Here is a 25,861-nt window from a genome sequence, read left to right on the forward strand (position 1 = left end):
TACATGAAAGTTCAAGCCTTTACACACAGTTATCGTAAGTTTTTTCATAGTTTAATGTGATGTACAGATGAATATTGAAGTCAATAAATTCAAGTTCACGTAAACTCTTCCCTCCCTCTGCTACGGCGTCACGTTATGACAGTCAACACGATGATGATTCAATATTCCTGTTATTATACTTAAAATAGTTTACAGAAAAGGCTTAACAAACTATTGCATAGAATGCAGAATTCATGTGCTATGTGCTGAGCCTGGGGACAGTTTGGGGTCTGACCATTTACCTGCAGGCTACTATGAAGAAGACATGAACATGCCTAACTCAGAGATCATGATTAATAAAAAACTTTAGTTAATCACATTAGTTTATATAACTTACTGGTCTAGCCTGTGCATAAGGTAACGTTGATTTTCGAATATATTCCTTTAATAATTCACAAGTTCACACTTACATTACTCAACTAGAGCAAGTATTATTATTATTTTTATTTATTTGTTTATTTTAATGGATCCGATAGCTTGAAAGTCTATGTAATCAGCCTTCCTGGGGTCCATTCTAAAATGTTACATTGTAACTACAACAACAACATCATAGTAGGTAAAATATACACAAATTACATAAATACATTCAAACATACATAAATTCCGGTTTCGAAAGTAGTCTTACATGCATGAATTAGACCAATTTTTAAACATAGAAAACATCATGATCATGAGTAATAATCCATAATGTATGATGATTTACTCACCTTAGTTAATGTTTTAATTAAGGTGTTGTTAATCCATGAAGTCATGAATGAAAGACATTGAATTCCTGTTAGTTCCTGATGATTCATGAGATATTAATGCATGTAGTAATGCATAAGTCATGCATTAATTAATCCATGAATTCATGATAATTCATGTACCCTTACTGCAAAGTGTTACCAACAGCTCAATGTCCTTTTGCGTGACACCAAACCTTCACAAGATGGTGCCAAGATATAATAAATGAACGTGTGGCATGACACTCCCCGTCTGGTATTGTTTAGATACCACTATAACCAATTGGGATAAAGGAATGATAACATAAGTAGACCCCACAAAGCATCAGTCCTCTGTTTGCATGAGAAGGACCGTTTCCGTTATAGGTCTGAGGAACGTCTTGATTGTCCCATCCCTTGCAACTCTTAATTCAACTGTTCTCACTTTTCCATTACTGCTGGCGAAAATCTTAGTCACAAGAGCCATAGGCCATTCATTGTGCTTGGCTTGAGCATCCTTGAGAAGGACCGCATCGCCCTCTCTTAGATTCCGTCGTTCCTTTTGCCATTTACTTCGACTTTGAAGTGTTGCAAGGTATTCTCGCCTCCATCTACTCTAGAAGGCGTTGGCAAGATGCTGCACCCTTCTCCATTGCTGTCTGTGGAGGTCAGTCTCCTTGAAATTGCCTGGAGGTGAGAGGACTGCATTAGTCTTTTGAGTTAAAAGCATGGCTGGCGTCAACAAGAAATGTTAGTCTGGGTCTGTAGATATAGGAACAAGAGGTCTTGAATTGACAATTCCTGTAACCTCTGCCATCAGAGTAGATAACACTTCATGTGTCAAGCAGGAAGGACTGATCTGTTGGAGCATGGAATCCAGTATACGCCTGGAGACCCCTATCATCCGCTACCAGTCTCCTCCCATGTGGGATGCATGAGGGGGATTGAAGACCCAGGAACAACCTTCACCACTCAGATACCTCTTCACACTAGGCTTTTGAGAATCTGTTAACACAATTTCCAGCTCCTTACAAGCTCCTACAAAATTAGTCCCACAGTCAGAACGAATTTGTTTAGCAGGTCCTCGCAGAGCTAAAAACCTTCTCAAGGCATTTATGAAGGTAGATGAATCCATGCAGTCAATCAGCTCAATGTGTATGGCACGAGTGCTCATACAGATGAAAAGAACAGCCCATCTTTTAGTCTGAGTTTGACCTCCTTGTGTGCGCCTTGCGACGACTGTCCAAGGTCCAAAAACATCAAGACCAACATACGTGAAGGGGGGTTCCGTACTTAAGCGATCGATGGGCAAGTCTGCCATCTTCTGCTCAGTTACTCTTCCACGAAGCTTGTTGCACATGACGCACTTGTGTAGAGTGCTGTTTATAAGCTTCCTTACACCAATAATCCAGTATCCTGCACTGCGGATAGAAGATTCAGTGAACACACGACCCCGATGCTTGACCTGATCATAGTAATGATTTGTTTGTGAGAAGTGTAACGATTCGGTAAGGAAGGAAGGAACAGGACACGGGGGTCGGCGAGACTGCTGACGACTTTTATTAATATTTAACACAGCGTGCACACTTCAGCGTGTGACTTTCTCATAAACACTCAGGAACAGTTTCAATTCCGGGTTGCGGCCTTTCCGGTTTCCGGTAATCTCAGTCTCTCAGGTGGGTGCGTCAGCAGTCCGTGTCTCTCTCTTCCCTGCTTCCGTTTCTCCTGGCGCTTTATACTCAGACCCAGGTCAGGAAGCAGACAAACTGGCTAAACCAACCGTCTGCTAGCTGTCACCAAAGTCAGCTAAAGCCCAGCACATAGCTCTCTTTCACCTAGATATTATCACATAGAGACTGTGTCTGTTCACAGAATTAGTAAATACAAAAAACCATCAAAACCATTCAACAGTAAAAATTTAATTGATGTCCAAAAAATAAACAACAGATATAATACGGATGAACAATTGATAAAGCTTGGGTTTCTGAATATTCGATCCCTTTCTCCAAAAACGCTTATTGTTAATGATATGATTATAGATCATAACTTAGATGTGCTGTGTTTGACAGAAACCTGGCTAAAACCTGACGACTACATTACTTTAAATGAGTGCACCCCCGAGATGATTGTTATAAACATGAGCCACGTCTGAAAGGTAAAGGGGGGGAGGGGGTGTTGCTGTAATTTATAATAATATTTTCAGTATTACTCAGAAGTCTAGTTTCAAATATAATCCCTTTGAAGTTTTGGTGCTTTATGTAACATTGTGTAGTGTAAATGATAAATCCCGTTTGACATTTGTGTTGGCTACTGTATACAGGCCACCAGGGCACAATACAGACTTTATCAAAGAATTTGCTGGTTTTGTATCAGAGTTAGTATTAGCTGTAGATAAAGTACTAATTGTTGGTGATTTTAATATCCATGTAGACAATGAATAAGACGCATTGGGATTGGCATTTAAAGACATTCTAAACTCTATTGGAGTTAGACAACACGTATCGGGACCCACTCATCGCCTTAATCATACTTTAGATCTAATAATGTCACATGGAATAAATGTTGATACTGTTAAAATTCTGCAGCAGAGCGATGACATCTCAGATCATTACCTAATATCATGTATACTTAATTTACCTAAGGCTGCAAAGCCATCCCCTCGCTTCAAATATGGCAGGACGATAACTGCTGCGACTAAACATTGCTTTGTACATAATCTTCCTCATCAGTTCCATCTCCTCAGCATTTCAGATAGCTAGGAGGAACTTGATGTTGCAACAGAAACTATTGACTCTCTCTTTACTAGCACTTTAGACATAGTTGCTCCCCAGCGCTTAAAGAAGATTAAAGCAAATAATCCAACACCGTGGTACAACGAGCACACTCGGGCACTTAAAACAGCAGCCAGAAAAATGGAGCGCAGCTGGAAGAAAACAAAACTGGAGGTTTTTCGCAATTTGTGGAAAGAGAGCATGATGGCATATAGAAAGGCCATAAAAACTGCTAGATCTGCTTATTTCTCAACTCTTTTAGAAGAAAACAAACACAACCCTAGGTATTTATTCGATACAGTGGCTAAACTAACAAAAAATAAAGCTTCAACTTCTGATGTTTGTAAACAACACAGCAGTAATGACTTTACTGTATGAACTTCTTTACTAGTAAGATTGATAATATTAGGAATAAAATTATAACCATGGAGCCGCCTACTACAGTATCACTTCAGACAGAGCATTGTAGTGTCACTGAGGAAAAATTACACTCATAAGTTGGCTATAATTAAACCACTTATTAAAAAAACGCAACTTGATCCTAAAGAATTAGTTAATTACAAGCCAATCTCGAATCTACAGTTTCTATCAAAAATACTAGAAAAGGCCGTGTCTTCACAATTATGTTCCTTTTTAGAAAGAAATGGTATATGTGAGGATTTCCAGTCAGGATTTAGACCGTATCATAGTACTGAGACTGCTCTAATTAGAGTTACAAATGATTTACTCTTATCATCTGATCGTGGTTGTATCTCTCTATTAGTGTTACTCGATCTTAGCGCTGCATTTGAAACTATCGATCATATTATATTTAATAGAATCGAAAATTATGTTGGCATTAGTGGAACTGCATTGGCATGGTTTAAATCGTACTTATCTGACCGTTATCAGTTTGTAGCAGTAAATGAAGAGATGTCACACCGATCACAAGTTCAGTATGGAGTACCGCAAGGCTCAGTGTTAGGACCGTTGCTTTTCACCCTGTATATGCTACCACTGGGAGATATCATTAGGAAGCATGGCGTTAGTTTTCATTGTTATGCTAACGATACTCAGCTCTATATTTCCTTATGCCCTGACGAAACGTACCAATTCACAAGATTAACGGAATGCATAGCTGATATAAAAAATTGGATGAATAGTAATTTCCTGCAACTTAATTAAGATAAAACTGAATTTTAAATTATTGGACAGAAAAGCTCCACAAGTAGTAACCTAGAATACTGTCTAACACTTGATGTCTGCTCTGTCAAGCCCTCGTCGTCAGTGAGGAACCTGGGTGTGCTCTTTGATTCCAATCTTTCATTTAAAAGCCACGTTTCTAGCATCTGTAAAACCGCATTCTACCATCTTAAAAATATATCTAAATTACGGCACATGCTTTCAATGCAAAATGCTGACCAGTTAGTACATGCGTTCATGAGCTCAAGGCTAGATTATTGTAACGCTCTACTGGGTGGTTGCCCTGCTCGCTTAATAAACAAACTCCAGTTAGTCCAAAATGCAGCAGCTCGAGTTCTTACTAGATCCAGGAAGTATGATCATATTAGTCCAGTTCTGTCAACACTGCACTGGCTCCCTATTAAACATTGCATACATTTTAAAATCTTGCTTATTACTTACAAAGCACTAAATGGTTAAGCTCCCCAGTACTTAAGCGAGCTCTTAACACATTATACTCTATCACGTCTATTGCGGTCTCAAAACTCTGGCCAGTTGATAATACCTAGAATATCTAAATCAACTGCAGGCGGTCGATCCTTTTCCTATTTAGCACCTAAACTCTGGAACAATCTTCCTAGCATTGTTCGGGAAGCAGATACACACTCTGTCAGTTTAAATCTAGACTAAAAACATCTCTTTACTATGGCATACACATAGAACATTTTTAACTTTCATTATTCAAATCAATTGACTGATTGTTAGGCTGCATTAACTAGGTCAGCCGGAACCGGGACACTTCCCATAACACCTGATGTACTTGTTACATCATAAAAAGAGTGGCATCTACGCTAATGTTAGTCTCTCTGTTTTTCCCAAGGTTTATCCCGGATCCGGGCCGTGTCCGGATTGGACGGTGGACCTGCGCCTGGACATGATCAACGCATCCTGGAGTGTCTGCTGAGACTGTGTCAATTGGTGTCTCCTCTGAATTTGCCTCACCGGCAAGTCATGCTCAGAAAACCCGTCTCCGGTGCAATAATTCCGATCTTTCATGTATTCATACTATTGTGTAATCGACGCACCATCCTAAATAAACCCTTCTCTTCTGTGATACCCTGAAATTTTGAATAATCCGATCTAATATGATTTCTGACCTGTAAGGTTGCCATAATAATAATCATACACGGTGTGTTAATAGGCCAGAGGAGAACTGGCACCCCGACTGAGTCTGGTTTCTCCCAAGGCTTATTTTTCTCCATCATGCCCGATGGAGTTTTGGTTCCTTGCCATTGTTGCCTTTGGCTTGGCTTGCTCAGTTGGGGATACTAAAATTATGATCAAAGTTATTCAACTATTTATACAGATAAAATGTATGATTTAGGTTTTAATTCATTCTATAAACTATAATACGGATCTGCCAACATTGTTGCTATATGATCAATTAAAATAAGCTGATAACATCACTGTTTTCTCCAGAACGACTGTACAGCCAAATCTAATTTTGATTTTGATGCAATATTATCCTGTTTGACACTGTAAAGCTGCTTTGACACAATCTTGATTGTAAAAGCGCTATATAAATAAAGTTGATTGATTGATTAATGCTTCACAAGTAGTTTTGCAGCATGACTGCGTCCTGGGAGGATCAAAGGAAATTTCTCTTCGAGATCCAGAGTCGCGTTCTTAAGCCGACCTCTTATCCTAAGAAGGCCTCTACTATCTACGTAAGGGTTCCGTTTTCAGAGCACCGTGCCTTGGGATGTCATTACTTTCAGCAATGCAGGTAAGCTCTTCTTGGTAGGCTTCCCTCTGAACGCTTCTGATTACAACTTCCTCTGCTTGCGACAACTCTTTCACTGTACGATGCTTAGCACAGTAGTGCCATGATCTACAGGATCTTTCTCTATCATCAGACGACTTGTAAGTCTGAGCGACGTGTAGGAGAGAAGCTATGGCTCTGACTAATGACCTCCAAGAAGAGAATTGCTCAAATCTTTGACATTCGAGATGAGAATTGTCAGTGGATAGAGTAGTAGCGTGAGGACGAACTTCTGTGTCCGACTCTGGCCCAATGAGGTCGAATTCCTTTTCCTCCAGTGATGGATTCTTATCCACTCGTTACAGGAAGGCAGGTCCCGAAAGCCAGGTGGTGGTGCTCAACAGAGCTGCTGGAACAGAGCGGGTGACATGGTCTGCAGGGTTATGCTTCGTAGAGATATAGTGCCATTGTGTTGGGCTTGACACTCTGCGAATTCGCTGCACTCTGTTGGCTACATAGATGTAGAAACGTCTTGTCTGGTTATAAATGTATCCCAGGATGACTCTACTATCTGTGTAAAATTCCACAGCATCTAGAGTGAAGTCCAACTTGTTCATGATCGTCTCCGCTATCTCTGCAGCTAGAACCGCCGCTCCTAGTTCCAGTCTAGGAATGGTATGTGCAGCTTGCGCAGCCAACTTCGTCTTCCCTAGGACAAACCCGGTATGACATGCTCCTTCGCTATTGATGACACGAAGATATGCCACTGCTGCAATCGCTCTGACAAAAGCATCTGAGAATATGTGGAGTTCCTTTCTCAGAGCCGTAGAGAGAGTAGTATGAACATATGGTCTGGGAATCTCAAGAGCTGTTTGAGATCTTGTAGAGATAACCTCCACGCATTCCATACTTCTTCCTTATCTTAAGGGAGAGGAGAGTCCCAGTCAAGAGCCTCACCTGAGAGTTCTCGTAAAAGGAATTTCCCTTCAATGATGACAGGGGCAACAAACCCAAGTGGGGAGAGACCCTGCCTTCTTCCTTCCTTATCCCGATTAAACTTTGTTACACATACTTTTCCATACCATAAGCCGCTGCATGTCGAAGACCATAAATGGCTACACCAGGAGATGGACTATTTCCGAACACATGCACCCTCATGCGGTATTCCATTATCTCTTCCCTGGTGTTATTGCCCTTGAACCAAAGGAATCGAAGGAAGTCTCTGTCTTCCTCTTTCACGATGAAGCGGTGAAACATCTGCTCGATGTCCGCAGTTACAGCTACCAGCTCCGTTCTGAAACGCAGTAAGACTCCCAAGAGGCTGTCATTCAAATCTGGACCAGAGAGAAGAACATCGTTCAAGAAGATGCCCTGTGTTTGCGCGCTGGAGTCAAAGACAACTCTGATCTGACCGGGCTTCTGCGGGTGGTACACCCCAAACATAGGGAAATAACAACATTCCTGGCCTTCTCGAAGAGGAGGGGCTGCTTCTGCGTGGTCACGATCAAAGATGTTTTGCATTCAAATCTGGACCAGAGAGAAGAACATCGTTCAAGGAGATGCCCTGTGTTTGCGCGCTGGAGTCAAAGACAACTCTGATCTGACCGGGCTTCTGCGGGTGGTACACCCCAAACATAGGGAAATAACAACATTCCTGGCCTTCTCGAAGAGGAGGGGCTGCTTCTGCGTGGTCACGATCAAAGATGTTTTGCATGAAGGTAACAAAATGAGACTTCATCTGAGGTTTCTTTTCCAGTGTGCGCAAAAGGGAGTTTAGGCATGTCAATACCTGCTCTCTATTACTCGGAAGTCGCTGGCGAGGTGTTCTGAAGGGGAGTGGTGCAACCCAACTATTGCTCTCATCCATGAACATCTCTTTATGCATGATGTCCAGAAAACATCTGTCTTCAATGGACAAACTGACTTTGTATTCATCTTTTGATCGCTCAAAAATGGTATCCCCTATAGCATAGTCATCAAAGATGAAGGTGTCACACGCTAGAGATATCTCAGGCAGAGGCTTGGCATCAAACTTCTCCCTGACGCGGAGTTTGTTGCGTCAGATAGAGGTGGTTGATATGGTTCATTTTCAACAAGAGGAGACAATCCTAGTTGAGACTGGTTCATGACCTAATCACTAGTGCGATCAGAAACTTCCCTCACATCGGAAATCCTTTCACCGAGCTCACTTTCTGTGGCTGCCTCCAACACTTTAGCTTCAGCGACGGCTGCTGCCACTTATCTCTCATGCTTTAGAACTGATAGTGACACTTCCATGCGAGTCTCTGTAACTTTCAGCTGAGCCTTTTCAATCAGGATTTCAGATTCTTTTTTAAGGAATTCAGTCTTGGCCCATGCAGCTTCCAACTTAGCACGAGCTTTGGCCGCAGCTATGCTAGCCGTTGAGCTTCTTGATCTGTTAGTTGAAGGGGAGGCTATAGATCTCGTTTCTAATGCTTGGTTTCGTTCTGTAGTTTCCTCAGCCTCCGTAGCTTTCTCCGCCATCAGCACACGGCGTGATGATGAAAGAGGTATGGAGTTTGTTTTCCTTGAACTGAAGTGCCCGTTGTGCAGCTGCCTTTTTACTATTCTGCCCTAGATGCGTGTCCCATCTACGCAACACTGACCAATAGCTAACATGAGTCAGAAAAGGGGCAGACGCAGAAGTAAAGTTGAGATTTTTACTGTAATGTTCTTTCCTCTTCTTTCTCTTTTTTGTAAAACTGAAACATGAAAAGATTACATATGTCTAGTTACAAAATGTTCTTAAAATAAACACAGGTGAAGTTCCATTATTTACAAATATTCTCTGAACACATACATCAAAGGCTACATACAGCTCTGGATACTGTTATTGCTGTTAACAAATTGCCATCACTGTAGAATAGTTCCTTTTTAAACTCAAACTTATGAATTACAACTGTATAAATGCACATACATTGTACAAATACTGAAAAAAGTGTAACAAACTTACAGGCAAAGCCTTTCCAAGGCACAAAACGTAAAGAAAACAGAGAGAAGAGATCTCTTGTCCAATCGCATGGCAAGATTCTGGAACACTGCGGTTATTTCCTGGTTAACCTCTAACCTAAGAGCCACATGACTTCAACCAACCACTAAGAATGCTCAATGTCCTTTTGCTGTTACACCAAACCGCCACAAGATGGTGCCAAGATATAATAAATGAAAGTGTGGCATGACACTCCCCCTCAAACCTACCATCACTTCCGGTAGGGCTTCGTCTATGAGACAGGCCTACGCACTGAAGTGGAACCTCTTCGTCACTTGGTGCTCTTCTCGTGGAGAAGACCCCCACAAAATTCTCGAACAGGTCTGTGCTCTCCTTCCTCCAAGAAAGGTTGGAGAGAAGGCTTTCTCTCTCCACCCTGAAGGTCTCTGTGGCCGCAATTGTGGCTCACCACGACCTGTTGGATTCAAACATGGTTGGACAGCACAACCTGGTCCGCAGGTTCCTTAGAGGTGCGAGGTAAGGGAATCCACCTCGCCCTCTACAAGTACCTTTTTGGGACCTCGCAGTGGTCTTATCTGCCCTCTGCAATACTTGAGGCTTTTGCAATCCGCAGAGCTGACGTTTCTGTCTATGAAGACAGCGCTCTTGATTGCTCTGGCTTCTATCAAGAGGGTAGGGGACCTGCAGGGATTTTTGGTTAAAGGGGGGGTGAAACACTCAGTTTCAGTCAATCTCATGTCAATCTTGAGTACCTATAGAGTAGTATTACATCCTTCATATCTCCGAAAAGTCTTTCGTTTTATTATATTTGTAAACGAAATATGGGCTGTACCGAGTCTTTCCGGAAAAAAACGAGCGCCTGGAGGCGTATCGTGTGGGCGGAGCTAAAGAATGACATATGCGCAAAGCGGTGATGTCCTCAAGCGTGGAGAAACCCATCTCAGCTATCTCAGCTAATAGATATGATCCAGAATCTAATTCGGAGGCTGAAATAGAAACAGCAACAGCAGGACGTCCGTCTCTGTGGTAAGTACTGTATTTAGAGGCCTGTCAACATGACATGATTCGGTTTATGGACTATTGTAAGCGAACAAACCTTAGTAGCAAGCAAAACGGTTTTGCACGTCAGAGTAGTGTAACGCTATTAGTTACATAGAACAGCAATGAAGTCCGTTAGTGCATTTGAATGACGAAGCACGCGATCGTGTTGTTTACTTATGTTTACATACGCGACGATAAGCACAGCACAGACATTTGAAGCAGTTTTACTTACCGGCTGCTTCCAAAGCAGGACTGAACCTTTATCGCTGGGACGGCTCCGCCAAAAACACACTTCTTGGAGTGTGGAGATCCACTTTGCGATGCGACTGAAGCATTTCTGCGTTCAAATCGGTTCAAATGCAGCGCTGCCTTCCCGGAATGCTGTGCTGAAGCGTTGAAGTCGCCTTAATGTCAAAGTGGAGAAATGAAGTGGAGCGCGGCGCGGACTATAACCGACATTAGTGTTCACGGACGACTGGATCTGCAGCTGAGAGCAGTTTACTGTTTACAGCGTGCATTTCCTCTCTCGCGCTAGTGACGCACGCGCGCACCCTACCGGGAGAAGAGCCCGTACGGCCCATACAAGGACGTTCCGATCTTTTAACGTCAAGTAGACCCATACTCGAAAAAAACTCCGAAACTTGTGAGAAACCGGAAGGAGTATTTTTGACACAGAAATACTCTATCAAACGTCCAACATTAGTTTTTGAAACTTTGACTATGTTTAGGATGGGAATCCAAGTCTTTAACAGTGTACAAAGCTCAGTATGCATGATACAGCATTTCACCCCCCCTTTAACGAATCGTGCCTGGAATTCAGGCTGGCTAACTGTCGTGATCCTGAGACCCCGTCCTGGATATGCGCCCAAGGTTCCTACCACTCCCTTCAGGTCCTGCAAGCACTGCCCAGCCTTGGCACTGCTCTGTCCAGTACGTTCCCTTTGTGCTTACGTGAATTTCAACACTGGTTTCCACCAGTTGATTCGCTAAACTACATTCTTCAACACCAAAAACAGAATCAATTTTAACCACGTCATCTCGTTAAAAACCTAAGATTCTGCAACAACTGGAGTCGCCATGCTCCCAGTAAAAACTAGTAGAGAGAGAGAGAGAGTAAAATTCTCTTAAGGCCCTACTCTTATCATTATAATAATTTTATCTGTTTCAAATTCAGCCCTTAAGAGAAATTCTTGGAGGTGTAGGCCCTACCTAAAAATGTCACAATACTAGACTTAAAGCATATACAGGCTTATATAACAGGTTCTGTTGATACACTATAAAGTATACTTTTCCTACACAGAAAAGTGTGCACTATTGCAAAATCTGCTTGGACAATATAAGACACAGTAAGGGTCGCCTGGACCAAGCCTTGGAAAATGTCTTGAACAATGAAATGGTTCAGTTCTGGTAATTCAGGGGATGGTTGTTGTACTTATTACTGTTAGTCAGATGGAATATAGATCACAAACAGATTTAAGGGTCAGACTTTTATTCTTAAACTGACCTCCTTCTTGTTATGTTAAAAGGTGTAAAGTAGGAATGTACAGGAAGTTTACTCAGGAAACAGGAAAGGTGTTTGCACACTCCAGCACAATGCAGTTATTACTAGCTTGAAGAGTAGCTTGTTAAGGTGGATTATGGTCAGAAGTCTTGTCAGTAATACAGAAAACGCTGGAGTTGCATTATTATCTTTTATAAAGGTATGTAAATATTTTAAAATATATATATTTTTCTTACTTTCACACAAATGTTAACAAACGAATGAGAAACTTAGTATGGAGTGGCAGATCTAGATTATAGTAACTTGGCAGGAGCCATCTGTTTTATATTAACCTAATTTTAGAATTATTGGAAGTAATTTTACTAGGCCACGTTTTACTCTGCAATCTTTACACATAAACTAAAATGATTTAAAGTTAAATTATTTGTTTGATAACAATCTTGTATTATAGTGTGATAAAGAGCAGTGGTGACATAACATCTAGGCACCCTTCTGCACATGTAAACTTGACATATACTATATAACACAACTAATTAAAAATACATACAAAAATCTGCTGCATAATCTTACAAATAGGCCTAAAATAGATTTAATTTAACATAAATTAACTTAGAAAAACGAATTAATCTGTAACATTATCATGCATGCTCAAATGAATCAGCAAAATGTTAATAATTGTAAAAAAAATAACAGGGGTAGAAAAAATATTTTTTTTTGTACTTCCCTGATGAAGATTATGTTCATTGCCCACTAGACAAAATAATAATAAAGCAGCAAAAGCAATGCCTGTACAAAAGTTTACATTGATACTTAATGCTCAAGAAGGGACGTCAAGCATTAAATTCAGCCATAATTTTGTCTATATAGTATGTTAACATATGTTATTGTTATGTGTAATAGCTTCATCAGGGCAGTACTAAATAATAACAACACTATATTTTTACGATCCCTCTTGTTTTGATAATTAAAAAATAATTATAATAAGCTATAAATAAGCTATTTCTTTTGCATGTTATGTTGAAATCAAATCAAATACATCTGTTCTCTGATATCAGTTTTTGCTAAGTTTGCCAGTATTGTTTTATATGTTTATAGAATGAAACATTTTCAATTCAGTGCGTAATTCAACTGTCTAAAAAGCAACACCAGACCAGATAGATTGATATTATATCTTATACGTGAACAAGACTGAAATTTTATGTTTACACTCTAAAAAATGCTGGGTTAAAAACAACTCAAGTTGGGTTGAAAATGGACAAACCCAGAAATTGGGTTGTTTGAACCCACAGTGAATGGATCCATTCAAACAACCCAATTTCTAGGTTTGTCAATTTTCAACCCAACTTGAGTTGTTTTTAACAACTTGTTAAAGATTCTTTAGAGTGTATATCTTTTCTCTGGAATTTCTGTAATACATGCACACGATGTGAAACTATCAAATACTGATTTGTCAATTATGAGTTATTTGTTGGTCTTGGGAGGTAAACAAATCATAATTTTTTCTCAAAATAAACCTGGCTGCATTATAATGTTTTCCTAATTCAGATTTTGATTTAAAAAAAAAAAGTAATATCTGCATGTGTTTGAACAACTTAACTACTGAAAAATAACAACTGCTCAAATGTAATTTGATTATTTAATTTAATTCAAAGGTCAAGGTCAAGGTACTAAAATGATATCACTTCAGTCAATGGACTAAACAGTTACCCACAACGGTAACACTTTATAATAACGTTCAGTTGTAAGTCATTTATAAGTGGTTAGTTAATGATGAACTAATAATTTACAAAACATTCATAAATGATTATCAAGTGATATGCTAACATTTTATGAATGTCTTGTAAATTCCGTTACAAGTCATTTACAAGTGATTAGTAAATAATTAACTAATGATTTATGAAAGATGACTACATGTTCATAACTGATTAATGAGTGATTTGTTAATTATTTTACTTATATTTAGTAGATTCAGTTTTAAGTAATTTACAATTGATTAGTTAATAATGAACTAATGATTTACAAAACATGACAATACATTTCATAAATGTTACGCTTTTGTATTTTTTTGTAGATTCAGTTTTGTAGATTCAGTTATAAATTATTTAATAGTTATTAGATAATGATAAACTAATAATTTACAAATCATATCATAATTATACATTCATAAATGAATAATATGCTAACGATTTACAAATCTGTCATAAGTTAGGCCTATCTTTAAAAAAAAATACAATTTCATAAAATAATTAAACAGATCCTTAGTAAATGGTTTAGTTACTAGTTAATATATTATTAATCACTGAAATGTCAATATACCATTATCTCAATAAATTGTTAATCATGAACAAATGATGATCAAACCATTAGTAAATAATGAGTAGCCTATATAATGTATTGATGCATATCCCAATGCATCAGATCAAGATGCATTTAATTCTTTGCATTTGTAAAAGTAGACATGATTTTATAAATATAAATAGGTTACTTTTTATTGCAAAAACTGACCAAAAACAGTATAAAAGTATTAGCTCATGTTGCAGTCAAAGTTTTCTGAAGTCATACGATATCTTTATGTGAAGAACAGAGTTGATCTTAATGTTTTAATCATTGAAATGATGATCCCTTTATGAACGCATATTTCTCATATTTCTCATTCAAATAATACTCCTGTCCTGACTCTTTAGCAGGACACAATAGGACACATAACACATGAGAGCCAATGGCATTTTACAATCAAAGCTGACGTAATGACGCAATTGGTCACGAGACACACGACAGCCAATGCTGTCAAAGCTGACATGACGTGACGTTTCTTCCGGAAGTTCCGGGTTGCAAATTTTGAAATGTTTTAATCATTAATCATCGGCCGGTTGATGGACTTGATGCTGCTGATCGCTTCTGGGGATTTACTTCACACAAACCAATCGTTTGGCCCCGGGACACTTGGAATATTTGTACTTATTGAATAAATTGTTCCTGCAGTTGTATCTGCCTGTTTATATATATATATATATATATATATATATATATATATATATATATAACACAAATGGGTAGGTTTAGGGAAGAGACTGGTTATGTGACAAATAGGAGTTAAATGCTTTCAGTAATAAGATCTTCTACAGGATGTAATGGTTCATGTGATCGACAGTTGATTGCTTTGGGCTCGTTGTTCTCTGCAGCCCGCTCTGTTGTGAATACAGTCACTGATGTGCACTCACGTGTCTGCCTTTTATTTATGCCGATAGTACTGCATAAACATGGTGTCAGAAGATGCATAGCGCGTTCATCCTTAAGTTTAAGCGTTAACTGCTGATTCTGAAAAAAATCTTCGATTATGAACGCTGATAATGTGGGGGCCGCGTCTCACCGGCTTAGCGGCGTACCGACCCACATTGCGGCTAACATACCTCCGCCATCACCGATGAACATGAACGGAGACTGGAGCGCCAACTGGGAATTATTTAGAGCAGAGTTTGAGGATTACGCAATGGTCACGGGGCTGGCTGAAAAGTCGAGGGAGGTCCAAGCTGCAACATTGAGAAGTGTGATGGGATCTGAATGCAGACATGTTTACCGGCACAATTTGAACCTCACAGCGGCGCAACAGAGAGACATTAAAACCATCCTAGATGCATTGGAAGCATAATTCAAGCCTGCCAGAAATGTAATTTATGAGAGGTACGTGTTCGGTTGTTGTAAACAGGAGGAAGGTGAATCGATAGACAATTTTGTGACTCGGTTGAGAGAAAAAGCAGCAACTTGTGATTATGCTGGATTGAAGGATGAAATGATTTGTGACAAAATTGTACTGGCCATTATAAATGAAGGGACCAGACACAGGTTGCTAAGTGAATTTTTTTTAACACTGCTCACAGCCATTGAGATGTGTCGCACAGCTGAACAGACCGCTATGCATATGAGAGCAATGGATACGGCATGCATGTCGCCAGCCGAAACGGTTCACGCTGTTGCTAGGAAACCATTCAGGCCTAACCAGTGGAAGCAGAGTAATTCACCCAGACTCTTAGTCACAAGCAAGACATGCCGATATTGTGGTAATGTGCATTCAAGAGGCAGGGATCATTGTCCAGCATATGGCAAAACATGCAGACTCTGTGGGACTGACAATCACTTTGCTAAAGTGTGCCTTAAAAGCAAAAGCAGATCTACAGAGGGGAAGCTTCACTGCATTGAATATTCCAAGGAAGAGCCGGTTGGGGGACAGTGATGATGGTGATATTTACACAGTTGAATCCATTAGCACAGTGCTGATGAAAGGGAAGAAATGGTTTGCTTCCCTGTGATTACATGGCAAGTCACTACGCTGTTAGTTAGATTCAGGGGCAACATGCAATGTCATGAGCTACAAAGACAAAGTAAGGGTGGCGCCATACACACCACTTCACCCCAGTAACGTCAAACTACGGCTGTACTCAGGCAAGTCACTGGACTCTATGTGTGTTTTTAACACAGAATGTTTAGTCAAAGGAGAGAGATATCAACTTTCATTTGAGATAGTAGAGACAAATCAAAGTCCACTTCTTTCAGGCTCTACTTATGAACAGCTAGGCCTGATGCAGTTTACAATCCCAGATGATGTGCTCAAAATGGAACATGAACACTCCGAGCCTCTGACTAAGGAACAGTTAATTGACAAATACAGTGATGTGTTTAACTCTCTTGTAGAATCTCTGCCTGGTGAGGTCCACTTTGAGCTGGACACCAGTGTTAGACCAGTAAATGTAACAGAGCCAACTGATTGGATCAGCAACATGGTAATTGTAAAAAAAACAGACAAGCTGAGGATTTCCTTGGACCCAAAGTTCCTGAACAAAGCTCTGAAACGCTCTCATTACATAATGCCAACTCTGGAGGATGTGCTATACAAACTGCCTAAAGCAAGGATTTTCACATTGGTTGATGCCAAACATACATTTTTACAGTGCAAGCTGGACCAAGAGAGCAGCTTCATGACCACATTCTGGACCCCATGGGGCAGGAAACGGTGGCTATAGCTCCCATTTGGTGTCTCAGTGGCAACCTGAGGTGTATCAACGGAAACAGCATGAACTGTTAACAGGTTTAAAGGGGATTGAGCCCATTGCTGATAATATTCTTATCGTTGGCTGTGGTGACACAGACCAGCAAGCTGAAAATGATCATGATCTCAAGCTTCAGGCCCTGTTGGAGCGTTGCAGAGAGGCTTAGCTTAAAAAAATTGGAATTTAAGGTCAAAGAAGTGAAGTTCCATGGTCATATCCTCCATTTATGAATGTTTTGTAAATGATTAGTTCATCATTAACTAACCACTTACAACTGAACGTTATTATAAAGTGTTACCAATAAGGCTTTTTTCTTTTCTTTTCTTTTCAGGTAGGTCTAACATTAGTTTTTAGGTAAATAAATTGAATAAAATAATCAAATGAAAAATTACTGCATATTTAATTGTTTAAATTAAATATTAATCCTTATTAAACTTACAAAAGCTATTCAATCAAGAGCAGTGAGTGATGTCCTTATCTTCTTTTACATTAAACAGACAGCAGTAAAGGCTACTGCCCCTTTGAGACCCAGGGGTATCGCTTTCTCGACTGTATGTTTACTTAAAGGGGTACTTCAGCGCTGGGAAGATGAATCTGTATTTGAACTGGGTCATCAATGCAGTAGAAATGTGAAATTATTTTTGAATTTGGTGCTTTCTAGACTGAGAAAAGACAGAAAATGTATTTTTGTCCCATGGGGATGAAAGACTACAATTCCCAGAATGCTTCGCTGCCCTGTGCCATTCCCCAACGCCACCAACTTAATTACAGTGACTGAGTTAGAGAAGACACTACAATTAAAAACTGAACGTGTCTGTTCAATATAAGGAGTGAGTCACCGCGCGAGTATCACAGCACTGAGCACTAACTGCACGAGTGATGAGAGCTGAGGTAATCGAGACTACACTCGCGGCATACATTCACAACGCGAGTTCAGTCTGGCGCGTTTCAATTCATGCCTTTACAAGCTTAACTTTCATAGAAATTAATTTGAGAAGTTAAAAGACTTACATTGCACACCATTGCTCCGTTTAAATGAGTGCCTGCCAGCTGAGCTCTCCCTGCAAGCTGAGTATCTCCCATCCCCCATGCGCGAGTTCAAAACATGCGGAAATGGCTCCCTCTGCTGGCTGTAGTCTTTAGCCTTTGGGCAAACATTCCTCCTATGATGCAAAAATCGTCAATTTGCATCATAGGAGGAATTTGTCTAGAAATAAAATGCATAAATCTCTTGTCTCAGGGAGATATGAGGGGGGAAAGCACAATCATTTGAATATACTCCAGGGTTTCTACTGATACAAAGCCATATGCTAATCGCTGAAGTAACCCTTTAAGGCATATTCAGACTATGTCTGCTTGGATACTCATCAAGATGGACATGTTGACATCGGCTACTTCTTGTGTGAGTTTGTCCGTCCAAGCGCAAAACTTGAAAGAGAACTCAATAGTTGCGCACTGAGACGTGCATGTGCGCGCTTTCGGATGACCGCACAGAGACAAATCTTCTCACATCACGATCGCACGTGAGTTCTCAATCGCATCTTCTGGCTCTACACCCGTATTCATGTTCGAGGATACGGCAGCACTCACATGCACTGAACAAAGTTTACTAAGAGAGACCATTTGCCCATGTTTTTCTTTTATTATCGCTGTTGTTGTAATGTATAACTGAGGAGCCAGCACGTGTATCCATTGACAGAAACATACATAAAGCATTATTTTCAAGTTACAACCTATATTAAAGATGCGACATCAGATGTGAGATGAACAGCGATGCAAAGTGTGCGCTGAAACCTTTTACACTACATTCACACCAAGGGCTCTATTTTAACAATCTGAAACGCAAGTGTCAAAGCGCAGAGCGCAAGTAACTTTGTGGGCGGGTCTCGGCGCTGTTGCTATTTTCCCGGCGGGATAAATGGCTCCTGCGCCCAGCGCAAATCTAAAATGGGTTGGTCTGAAGTAGCTTCATTATTCATAGGTGTGGTTTGGGCGTAACGTGAATAAACCAATCAGAGCGGCATCCAACATTCCCTTTAAAAGCAGGTGCGCAAGTTCCATTATGGATTGCTATTATTATGGCGTATTTACCAGGCGCACGCCAGCAGCGGTTCACAGCCGAGGAGCCTGATGTTCTTGTAAGAGCAGCCCTTACGAAACAAAAATATATTGCAGTATATTGGAAAATGTCATGCAATACATTAGGAAATATATTAACATATATGGGAATTAATATTTATATCTTTCAATATATTGCAATATATTGAAAGCGGCAATCATTTGTATATTTTGCAATATATTACATGAATATATAATATATTTTATAATAGCATCAATATATTATTCCATATATTTACAATATATTAAAATATATTTCAACTAATTGGTAAATATATTTTCCTTTCGTAAGGGAGTGAAAGACAGAGAAGTTGTGTTGTATGGGGATGGGAGAAACCCACCCGAAATAGCGTCGGTTAAACAGTTTTTTTATTTTTTCAGTCGATTTTTTTTCTGGTTCTTGACGGACAAACCAATTTGTCAGATGTCCTTATATATATATATGTCTTGCCACTATTGGGCAAACAGGTCTGATCCTTAATTACTACAATAAGCCTGAATAATTTGTAAGCTAGATTTATGCCTATTTTTTCACATCTTCGTGGCACACCACAATGTGTTAATATTTTTTTTTAGTGTAACAATTTATGATTTGCAAAAATAACTGTTGCATCTGTGTAGATTTCATGAGCAAAGTGTATGCGCGTTGTGCACGCTATACATTATGGTCAAGCATGCGCCCTTAAAATAGCATAATGAACAACGTGCAACGCGCAACTGTTTAATGGAACAGCAAAATAGCACCAGGGATTGTTTGCGCCGGAACACGCCTCCTTTTTTGCGCTGAACCGCCCAGGGAGCGCAAGTTCATTCACTAGTTTAGCGACGTGCTTCTGTGGAGGGAAAAGCACGCTTTGCGCGGGTGCAAAATAGGAATGACACATGCGTCGGTGTACAAAGTCAATTGCGCTGGGTGCAAGATAGGGCCCCAAGTGCGAATTGAGCATCAAAATCGCATCTATTGCATCTAGTTTGACGCGTGAACATTTTGAATCCATTCGCGCGTCCGCAGCTAATTGGACGCGCATAGAAATCGAGCATTTGAAGCGAAATAGCATTAAAGGACAACTCCGACAAATTTTTACGTTTTTTAAGTACAGTCTATAGAAAAAAAAATTAACCGGATTGGTCCTTGCAACACGGAGTTATTACAGTTAATGCCGCTCTGGGCATGGAGATGAGCGCTGAGCGCCTGGAGATCGCCTGGATCTCACAACTCCAAAAACGTAAGAGTGTTCTTTTTAAATAGGCTCATATGCTATGTCAATGAGTAAAACATCCTAGGTAAACCACATATTTCAGCTTTAAACAATTACATTATCAACTGAAAAGCATTAAAACTATATTTAGTGACAAAATATCAGTATTTTTTAATTATATGCAGGGTTTCTCATCACGTGGCAGCAGCAAGCAGGCTCCTCATTGGTTAACAACGTGGTTAACGCGTGAATTGACGCCAAAGTTCACCACTCGCGCAAGATGCTCAATTCGCTTCAAATTTGCGTTATTCGCGCGAACTGGACATGCAAATGAGGCGGAATCACGTCCATTGCGCCGCACGAAGCGCGTCTAACGCGCCACAGGACCTCCAGACGCGCGTCAACGCGCCTTTCCATTGACTTAACATGGAAATCATTCGCTCCCGACGCTCCATTCGCGTTTGGTGTGAATGTACCTTTACGCGGCACCCCGCGCTCAATATCAATCTGACGCACCACCATCCACAACATTTTTTAAATAGACACATAGCAGGCCTAATATGACTTTAAATTAATATGGTTATTATTGGCACATTGTTGAGCTACAAAACAGAGAAGAAAATATAAAAATATTGGCGATGACACGAAAATATCTCCAGAGACATCTGAACCCGGCTAAAGTCGCAATGACCTGATTGCCGCTCATGCCATATTGATATTGATGTCTTTCTCTTCCAAATGGTAAAAAAAAGAAGTTCCTGAACTGAATAACATACGAATCAGCTGGTCTTGTTGTGATAAAACCCCCCTGAGATGATTAAAATCGACGTTCAGGGAGCCCGCATCCGATATTTTTTTGTGCAAAAGTATAAAGTGTAGTGTCAATAAAATCACTAATTTCAGTATTTATAATGTTATGAATAAAAAAATGAGTATTGTATCTCAAACCCCTTGGTATAATTTATAATTTACAGCAATAAACACAAATTACCTATTTTCGTCTTTTTTATGGCTATGACACTTTGACGATCAAAATCTCATAATTAAATTTTGCGACTTTAGCCGGGGTTTCACAGATGGGGTCACATATATGAAAAGCAGCAATTCCTCATGTATTATAAACTATTTTAATATATTTTTCATGTATACTTTTAATATACTGTTAAATAATATCATTCACATAAGGAAATATATTTTCTTTGTGTAAGGGTTACCCATTTTTATTTGTTTTACTTGCTAACTAATTTACTAAAGTAAAATAACTGATTTGCAGGGGTTGTATTTAACATAATCCAGCATATATATTTTGGGCATATACAGGACATATACGATTGAAAATACATTAATATTGTGCAATTTGTATATGTGGTTTTTGCAGCATATATGATCCTTAGCTATCCTTAGTTTTTAGCTAAACTTTTCCATATGGGTTACAGAGCAAAACAGACCTCTCTCCGATGCAGCAATCGACATCTGATCCTCCGTGGGAGCCCCGAACGAAACGTTAGGTAGTTGCCAGGCATGAGAGACAGTGAGCATGACTGTCAAACTTGATGACACACGGCGTGCTGAACAATCAAGCCCTTTTAAAAAAGGCAAGACAAACAACGCACCGATGTGGTCATGCTCTCATGAGAGAACATGAGCAACACAAAAAAAACACAGTCTCAGCATGCTGCAATGCAATAGAGGAGTGAGGGCCCACGGAGACATACTCAGCAGGAAAAGCCCCACTGTAATACTCAGGTCACCAAGGCTTATTAGCCGAAGAAGCCCTTTCCTAGTGCACCAAAGAGAAACTAGATCAGGGAATAAGGCGAAGGCACTCTGTTTGAGGTTTCATAGTCTCGACTGTGCATCTAGAACACTCAGTGATGCGCTGGGTTGCCGTGACAACCCGCGCTGTCAGCTGTCAGCTGTCAGCTCAATGGCACACGGCACACTCAAGCCCTTACAAGAAGGGTGAAAAGGAACAGAGCGCCAACGTGGTCATGCTCGCCTGAGAGGTCTCTCAACCATGAGCCACCCACGAACGCAGTTTCAGCATACTTATGCACAGACATGCGAGACAGTGATCATGGCCGTCATAATGAGGATATAGAACGATCGCATCCAAAAAACACAGGTGGAATGACATCTTAAAAAAGATGCAGTGTCACATCCATGTACTCTTTTAGGGGGAAAAAGCTCTTAAAGAGTGCTGAAGCACTCAGGGTGATGCCTGCGGCAAAACACCAGGAAATAGTGGATCCCTGTGTATGCACTCACTGAACCAACAGAGATTTGCTGTGAAACCAGCAGTTTGTTCTCTCCAATGAGATTGCAGGCCTTAACCCCAGCACTTGAGCTTCTTGTCCTTCTCGTTCTCTTTGTACATTTCAATTGGAACACTCTTCAGCAGCACAGTAACATTTGCTTCGAAGTGAATGACAAATGTGCGCTGCATCCGCTTCTGTATTTATACCCGCACTGCGGATGTCACGTCACAAACACAGAGGAAAATGGTGCGAGGACTCATGTGCAAAGAAGTGGTAATTTATTATAAAATAAAACATAAATACAAAACAAAACCCACAAGGGGGCAAAAATACGTAATCAAAACATAAACTCAAAAACATACCAGAACAGAATCATGGGGAGGACGGGAGACGCAGACATTACACAAGGATCCAACACAGACTGACAAACACAAGGAGCTTATAAGGGGAAGAAATCAAGAGGGAACAGGTGGGGCAAATTAACCAATAATCAGATAACAAGAAGGGCGGGGTTGACAGTAGACCGGAGACATGACAAAACCCACATGTGCACACAAGACAGGACAGGCATGTGACATTACCCCCTCCTTAAGGAGCGGCTACCAGACGCTCCACTAGGGACGGGAGGGACAGACCAGGGCGGGACGGGAGGGACAGACCAGGGCGGGACGGGAGGGACAGACCAGGGCGGGACGGGAGGGACAGACCAGGGGGGCACGGGAGGGACAGACCAGGGGGGCACGGGAGGGACAGACCAGGGCGGGACAGGGGAAACAAACAAGGAAGGAACAGACAAGGGAGGGGTCAACAAGGGAAACATGGGGAAAACAAAAAGTTCAGGAGGCCATGGTGGCACACAAAGTTCGAATGGCCAGGACGGCCCGCCGAGGTCGGGAGGCCCACCGAGTTCAGGCGGCCCGCAGAGTTCAGGCGGCCAGGGCGGCGCGGTGAGAGCAGGACTCCTGGGTGGTGCGGTGAGTGCAGGGGGCGCCAGGGAGGTGCGGTGAGAGCAGGACGCCTCAGCGGCGCGGTGAGAGCAGGACGCCTCAGCGGCGCACGGAGAGCGCACGGAGAGCAGGACGCCTCAGCGGCGCACGGAGAGCAGGACGCCTCAGCGGCGCACGGAGAGCAGCACGCCTCAGCGGCGCACGGAGAGCAGCACGCCTCAGCGGCGCACGGAGAGCAGCACGCCTCAGCGGCGCACGGAGAGCAGCACGCCTCAGCGGCGCACGGAGAGCAGGACGCCTCAGCGGCGCACGGAGAGCAGGACGCCTCAGCGGCGCACGGAGAGCAGGACGCCTCAGCGGCGCACGGAGAGCAGGACGCCTCAGCGGCGCACGGAGAGCAGGACGCCTCAGGGCACAAGGACCACCGGAACACGATCCACCGGCACAGGGACCACCCGAACAAGATCCACCATCACAAGGACCACCGGAACACGATCCACCGGCACAGGGACCACCGGAACACGATCCACCGGCACTGGGATCACCGGAACACGATCCACCGGCACTGGGACCACCGGAACACAATCCACCGGCACTGGGATCACCGGAACAATCACCGAAGGAGCCCTCCTTCTCTTCCTCCTCCCTCTCCCCGAAGGGGTCATCGAAGGACTGGGGACCTGGCAGTCTGTGAGGATAAGTGGAGGAGGACCAAGCGGAGGAAGGCCACCCTTCCATAACTCTCCTCCACCACCACGATTGTACATAAATCCCACAAACTGCCAAAATGATAAAATCCCCAGCATTCCCATCTCCCAAGCGCTAACAGGCTCATTTAGTCCGTTGTTGAAGATGTCCTTGAGCTATGTCGCGCTGATGTTGAGCCCCTCTGCTGCAAATACGAACCGGTGCGCAAACTCCTTCACGCTGGTTCCCTCCTGCCGGAGGGAGAGGAGCTTGCGCCGTCGTCCTGCCATCGGTGAAGCAGAGGGGCAGGGAGATGGGAAAGATGGAAGACTTCCATCTTGCTGAGTCCTCTAATTGGTGGTATCGTTCTGTCACGTCACAAACACAGAGGAAAATGGTGCGAGGACTCATGTGCAAAGAAGTGGTAATTTATTATAAAATAAAACATAAATACAAAACAAAACCCACAAGGGGGCAAAAATACGTAATCAAAACATAAACTCAAAAACATACCAGAACAGAATCACGGGGAGGACGGGAGACGCAGACATTACACAAGGATCCAACACAGACTGACAAACACAAGGAGCTTATAAGGGGAAGAAATCAAGAGGGAACAGGTGGGGCAAATTAACCAATAATCAGATAACAAGAAGGGCGGGGTTGACAGTAGACCGGAGACATGACAAAACCCACATGTGCACACAAGACAGGACAGGCATGTGACAGCGGAGGGGAGCATGAGATGCAAATCTCGCACACCAATGTGCACTGGCTCTTTTTATATACACTCGAAGCTGATAGGGCTCCCAGAAGTGCTCCCAGTACACCGGTGACGTCAACGTAACGTTAAACTTGACTGAAAGGGAACTGCATTTAATTGCTTGTCATTCAGGTTAGTATGGTATTAGTCCAACTTAGACGCATCTTTTATCTAAAAATGCAGGGGCGTTGATTCATACGGGAGTAATGAGTTTTTCCATTTGTGTAGTTTTTAATGTATTTATTGTTTTGTTTGTTTCAGGTCCTAAAGCCGACATATCTTCAGTATGCAATTTTTGGCTATGCTCTTCATCTCATATATATCAGCAGCAGTTGGTGAGTTACACTCATTAATAAATGTATAGCCTATACATTCTTGAAATCAATCACATTTATACCTAAAACTAAACATGAGCAAACCATATCCCCACAAAAGAAGTCAGACTCAAGAGACAACTCCAAAAACAGTTATTTTTATTAAATTATTAAAAAGAGTCTTAAGAATGAGAGTTACTCTCCAAAGGGCTAGGCCATAGAAGCCTAATCGATGCCAATCTAGCAGTTCCTGATTTGAGCCAGTATGTGGCTAGGGCCGTAAGAGGATGGTTGATACCAGGGCAGAGGCTACAGATTTCCTCCAACAGAAGACAGAGGGGGGATTTGCACAGTGGAAGACTAGTGAGTGTCAGCACAGCAGTAGGGGAGGCATGGACATTGAAAGGCCAATTAATCTCAGTGCTGCAAGTACTCAAGTCTCTCCAGCAGGGGCTTAAGCAGCAGGCTTTCAGTTAGCATCAACACAACAAGTTCTCATTCTCTCCAGCAGGAGCTTTGGCAACAAAAAGCTATTTAACATCAGTGCAGCAAGTACCACATCTCTCCAGCAGAAATATGCGAT

General features: G+C 41.6%; 2 long non-coding RNA genes across 2 annotated transcripts in view; one reads left to right on the top strand and one right to left on the bottom strand.

Annotated features, from left to right (window-relative positions):
* Window positions 1-9,101: 9,101 nt before the first annotated feature.
* LOC137093541 (uncharacterized) lies at window positions 9,102-9,598 on the bottom strand. The gene is made up of 2 exons (XR_010908481.1): window positions 9,409-9,598; window positions 9,102-9,157 (listed from the first exon to the last, which is right to left on the bottom strand). It is a non-coding gene; the product is annotated as an uncharacterized lncRNA (long non-coding RNA).
* A 2,459-nt stretch (window positions 9,599-12,057) lies between these two features.
* The window catches only part of LOC137093542 (uncharacterized), a 53,966-nt gene continuing 40,162 nt past the window's right edge, over window positions 12,058-25,861 (top strand). The window contains exons 1-2 of the long non-coding RNA XR_010908482.1: window positions 12,058-12,146; window positions 25,226-25,299. This is a non-coding gene — a long non-coding RNA (uncharacterized lncRNA). The remainder of the gene's footprint in view (window positions 12,147-25,225; window positions 25,300-25,861) is intronic.

Source organism: Pseudorasbora parva, chromosome 12, assembly GCF_024679245.1.
Source record: "Pseudorasbora parva isolate DD20220531a chromosome 12, ASM2467924v1, whole genome shotgun sequence".
Classification (NCBI taxonomy): Eukaryota; Metazoa; Chordata; class Actinopteri; order Cypriniformes; family Gobionidae; genus Pseudorasbora; species Pseudorasbora parva.